The 5,838-nt window shown below is 40.3% G+C and overlaps 1 non-coding gene across 1 annotated transcript; it reads right to left on the bottom strand.

The window, feature by feature from the left end:
• Window positions 1-5,071: 5,071 nt before the first annotated feature.
• Window positions 5,072-5,178, bottom strand: LOC130471014 (small nucleolar RNA R71). Its single transcript, XR_008931715.1, has one exon. It is a non-coding gene; the product is annotated as a small nucleolar RNA R71 (small nucleolar RNA).
• Window positions 5,179-5,838: the final 660 nt, after the last annotated feature.

The following is a 5,838-nucleotide window of genomic DNA, read 5'->3' on the forward strand; positions in this document are numbered from 1 at the left end:
CTCCATTCTCTTCATAACGGGTATGATCAGTTCAAACTGAACTACAGTATGAATAGTCTGGACAAAACGCTCACTGAGCTTCACGGTATGCTGAAGACCGCTGAAAAGACGCTCAAAAGTGATAAGCAAGATGTGCTTATGGTGCGTGGGGGCAAGTTCAAGAAATCTGGAAAGAAGAGGAATGCTAAGAAAGGTGGCAACAAGGCCAGCCCAACTAAGCAAGCTGGCGCCAAATCTGAAAAGAGGAAGGTCAGTCAACCCACTTCTGAATCTGAATGCTTCTACTGCAAGAAGAAGGGGCACTGGAAAAGAGATTGCTTGAAGCTAAAGGAAGATCAGAAGAACGGAACAGTCGTTCCATCTTCAGGTATTTTCGTTATAGACTGTATACTTGCTAATTCAACTTCTTGGGTATTAGATACAGGTTGTGGCTCACACTTATGTTCCAATCCACAGGGACTAAGAAGAAGTAGAAGGTTAAGAAAGGGTGAAGTCGACCTACGAGTGAGAAATGGAGCACGGATTGCTACATTAGCTGTATGAACTTATTATTTGTCGTTGCGCTCTAGGCTAGTTTTGGAACTGGAAGAGTGTTTCCATGTTCCAAGTCTTACTAAAAACATCATTTCTGTTTCTTGCTTAGATGCTAAGGGATTTTTCTTTTTAATAAAAGACAATAGTTGTTCGTTTTATTTTAAAGAGATGTTTTATGGATCTGCTAGATCAGTCAATGGACTTTATTTATTAGATCACGACAAACAAGTATATAACATAAATACCAAAAAGGCCAAAAAGAATGATTCAGATCTCACCTATCTGTGGCATTGTCGATTAGGCCATATAAACTTGAAACGTTTAGAAAGACTTCAAAAGGAAGGAATTCTAGAACCATTTGACTTAGAGGATTATGGTAAATGCGAATCATGTTTACTTGGCAAAATGACAAAGCAACCTTTCTCTAAAGTTGGAGAAAGAGCAAATGAACTATTGGGTTTAATCCATACAGATGTATGTGGACCAATGAGTACAAATGCTAGAGGTGGTTTCAGCTACTTTATCACTTTCACTGATGACTTCAGTAGGTATGGTTATGTCTACCTAATGAAGCATAAGTCTGAATCCTTTGACAAATTCAAGGAATTTCAGAGTGAAGTAGAGAATCAATTAGGCAAGAAGATTAAGGCACTGCGGTCTGATAGAGGCGGTGAATATCTGAGCTATGAATTTGATGACCATCTGAAAGAATGTGGAATTCTATCAGAGTTGACTCCTCCTGGAACACCACAATGGAACGGTGTGTCGGAACGGAGGAACAGAACCTTGCTAGACATGGTCAGGTCAATGATGGGTCAGGCCGAACTTCCATTAGAATTTTGGGGACATGCACTAAACACAGCTGCACTCACTATAAATAGAGCTCCGTCTAAAGCTGTCGAAAAGACTCCATACGAATTATGGTTTGGAAAGCCTCCAAATGTGTCTTTTCTTAAGATTTGGGGATGTGAAGTATACGTCAAACGATTAGTTTCAGACAAACTTCATCCAAAATCTGACAAATGTATCCTTGTGGGCTATCCAAAGGAAACAAAGGGGTATTACTTCTACAATACATCTGAGAACAAAGTGTTTGTTGCTCGAGATGGTGTCTTTTTGGAGAAAGATCACATTTCCTAAATGACAAGTGGGAGAAAAATAGACCTCGGAGAAATTCGAGTCGAACAACAAACTCTAGAGAATGCTCAAGATGACATTCAGGATGAAACTCAGAGATCTTTAGAAGTATCTGGTGAGAATCATGGACCATCTAGAAATGTAACCCCGCGTAGATCGCAAAGATATAGATCTCAACCGGAAAGGTACTTAGGTATTTTGACGAACGAGAGCTATGACGTTCTATTACTTGAAAGTGATGAACCTGCGACTTACAAGCAAGCTATAACGAGCCCTAGCTCCAAGCAATGGCATGAAGCCATGCAATCTGAATTAGACTCCATGCCAGAAAACCAAGTATGGGATTTGGTCGATTTGCCAGATGGCTACCAAGCCATTGGAAGCAAATGGGTTTTCAAACTGAAAAAGGACAAGGATGGGAAACTTGAAGTTTTCAAAGCTAGATTGGTTGCAAAAGGTTACAGGCAAGTCCACGGTGTGGATTACGATGAAACCTTTTCACCAGTTGCAATGCTAAAATCTATTCGGATAATGTTAGCAATCGCTGCATATTACGATTACGAAATATGGCAGATGGATGTCAAAACCGCTTTCTTAAACGGCGTTTTAATAGAAACTGTGTTTATGACACATCCTGAGGCTTTTGAGGATCCAAAGAATGCTAAAAAGGTATGAAAGCTAAAGAAATCTATCTACGGATTGAAGCAGGCATCCAGGAGCTGGAATATACGTTTTGATGAAGCAGTCAGTGACTTTGGTTTCATCAAGAACGCAGACGAATCTTGTGTATACAAGAAGGTCAGTGGGAGCAAAATTGCTTTTCTAGTATTATATGTCGACGACATATTACTTATCGTAAATGACATTCCTATGTTAAACTCTGTCAAGATTTGGCTTGGGAAATGTTTTTCGATGAAGGATCTAGGAGAAGCACAGTACATATTGGGCATCAAGATTTACAAAGGTAGATCTAAAAAGATGATTGGAATTAGTCAAAGCACTTATATCAATAAGGTGCTTGAGAGGTTCAAGATGGCAGACTCCAAGCGAGGCTACCTAGCCATGTCTCATGGAATGACTCTAAGCAAGATCGACTTAGTGCCCAAATACACTTGATGAGCGTAGACGAATGAGTGGGATTCCATACGCATAATTGATTGGTTCAATAATGTATGATATGATATGTACACGCCCAGATGTTGCATATGCACTCAGTGCTACGAGCAGATACCAGTCAGATGATATGTGTGTTTTTATTAGAGTTTTTACCCCCGTCCCTTAGTACTTTTTAATCTCAAATGAGCTCTTCGGAGCGATTTTTAGTACTAATGTGCTCCTTGTAGTGTGTTTGTAGTTTCAGGTTCATCATTGTAGGAATTAGCATATTTTTGTGCATTTCCTACTCATTTGAATCAATACAAGAGATTATGTACTTTCGAGAGCACAAACATTAAGTTTGAAGAGTTTTGAAGCAAAGCGAATAACGAAGGAAGTACAAAAATGACTATAGTACAATATTTTAAGCATAACTCAAGTTCTACAACTCTAAATGATGTAATTCTAATTCGGTTGGATTCTAGACTTCAATAACTTTTCAACAAGTGGTCACTCGCCTAATTCTGACGAATAACGAAGGAGATATGATGTTATGAAGATAGAGGATCGTGCAGTTTCAACACGCGCCCGATCGGGCGGGCTTCGCCCGATCAGGATCGAGCGGTCATTCTGGGCGCTGTTCTGGGCATTTTGCAACCGCCCGATCGGGCGGAATTTCGCCCGATCGGGCCGACTATCGAGCACATCGCCCGATCAGGCGACGCCAACCTCCAGCGTATTTTGCGAGTTTTTATTTCCGATTTTGGGCTCTATTTTGGGCAAACTATAAATACTAGCCCCTTATATTTTTAGTGACATCTTATTTTTCTAGTTTCAAACACTTAGTTTATTTTCCTAAGCTTAGTTTTCTCTCCAATTGTTCCAACACTTAGTTTTATTTCCAATTAAAAGTTCTAACTTTAGTATTCCATTGTTCTTCAATTAGGTATTATTTTCTTACTTTGATTTATTACTTTGTTTCAATTATGCTTTCAATTAATATGCTTGCTTTGTTTATTGATAATATGTGTGAGTAGTTTAATTTCTAGGGTTTGGGGATCCATGAATTAATATGATGGGATTTTGAATAATTGTGATTATTGACATTGTGATTAATTCCAATTGATTGGTTTATTCCACTATTCAATTAGATTTGCGCAGGTTTAATTGTGTTGTTATGCAATATCAAGTTAAAATTCGAGAGATGCAATTTGATGTTTAGGCTTGTGTCAATAGGTAGAATTGGGATTAATAAGTAGCGAGAGCCCGTTAATTCTAAGTCTATGACTAGTATCGATTCGAGAGAGCATGCTAGTCTAATTAATTACTTTGTTGATTATCGTGTTTGTTCATTGTCCTGGATTTTTAATTGCTGGTGAACCTATGCCCTAGATTCCCTTAATATCTTAATTCATACTTATTTAATTATCGTTCGTAGTATTAGTTTACAAACAATCAACCAAATCTTGTTCCCAATAGTTTAGTTTAATTAATTAATAGTAGAAAGAACGCCTGTCTCCCTGTGGATTCGATCCTGACTTCCCTTGCTACCTAGCTAGTGGACCTTAGGTTATTTTTGATTAGGTGATACGACTTTAGCCTGTCAAATTTTGGCGCCGTTGCCGGGGAAACGGTTTTATTTTTTGTTATTAATTGTTTTTCTAGATTATTGTTTGTTACTTCTCAAGGGACTCCCGTTCCTTGAGACCGGATCTCACGACTGTTTTCTAGTTTTTGCTTGTTTATGCCCAGGACTGTCCATACCAGCGATCTGACTTCGTTCGATCCTAAACCTGAACGGACCTTTCGTAGACGGCGTAGATTCGTTAAACAGTTGAGAGACTATTCTGACTCTGAATCCGAATATCTGATTAGCAATCTATTCCATAAAGATTCAGAGATGGGTGACCAAGCACCACCACCGCCACCCCCACTTGTGCCAAGGCTTACAGACTACTCTAAACCAAGTCTGTCTATGCTCCCCAAGGCAATCATGCCTTCCATTGCGGTCGAGAATTTCAAGATCGAACCCCAGCTGATAAACATGATCGAGAGACACCAATTCGGTGGGGAAAAGGGTGAAGATCCTAATCTCCATATTCAGTCTTTCATTCAGTATTGTGGCACCATTAAGCAGAAGAATTTAACACCGGAGCAGACTATGGAGATACTCTTTCCATTTTCATTGAGTGGGAAGGCAAAGCTATGGATTAATAGTCTCAACCGCGCAACTATGAAAATCACCGATTGGAATTCTTTGGCAATTGCATTCTATGTTAAATATTTCCCACCTGAGAAGACAAATCGTCTAAGGGGACAGATATTAGGTATCTCTCAACAAGCAGATGAGAGTTTGTTCGAGGTTTGGGAAAGATTCAAGGACTTGCAAAGAGAGTGCCCACACCATGGTTTGGAGGACTGGGTCCTGGTTCAGCAGTTCTATAATGGTCTGGGTAATGAGTCTAGGTGTCTTTTGGATTCAGCTGCCAGTGGGAGATTTATGCAACTGGAGGTGCCTAGAGCTTTAGAGGTGATTGAGGAGATAGCCATCCATAGTGCCCAATATGGGAATCCTAGAGGTTTTGCTGATCGTGGTGTTAAGCATGAGATGAACTCTATTGAACAGCTTACTACTCAGATAACTGCCCTACATCACAAGCTGGATAATATGCAAAACGCATCTTCCCAAGCCACCCAACAAGCTAGTGACACCGCAATGAGTGCTCAGGTGGCCAATGTCTGTAATAGTTGTGGGATGCAAGGTCATTATGCACCGGAATGTAGGAGCTCTATTGAACAATGCAATGCATTCCAGGCCTACAAGCAGAACAATCCGTACTCCAACTCATACAATGAGGGGTATAAAAACAACCCCCTATTATCATATAGGATTACTAATGTTCAGAACCCCCACCAGATTCAACACCCTCCACCACCACAACAACCTTACCAACCACCACCACAGCAGCCCTACCAACCGCGAAGTAACTACAACCCGCAGCCTAGTGGACCACCTGGCTTTCCTCCACAGCCTCAACCCACACAGCCTGATCCCATGCTTGTTGAGATGCG

This window comes from Spinacia oleracea, chromosome 3 (assembly GCF_020520425.1).
Source record: "Spinacia oleracea cultivar Varoflay chromosome 3, BTI_SOV_V1, whole genome shotgun sequence".
Lineage (NCBI taxonomy): Eukaryota > Viridiplantae > Streptophyta > Magnoliopsida > Caryophyllales > Amaranthaceae > Spinacia > Spinacia oleracea.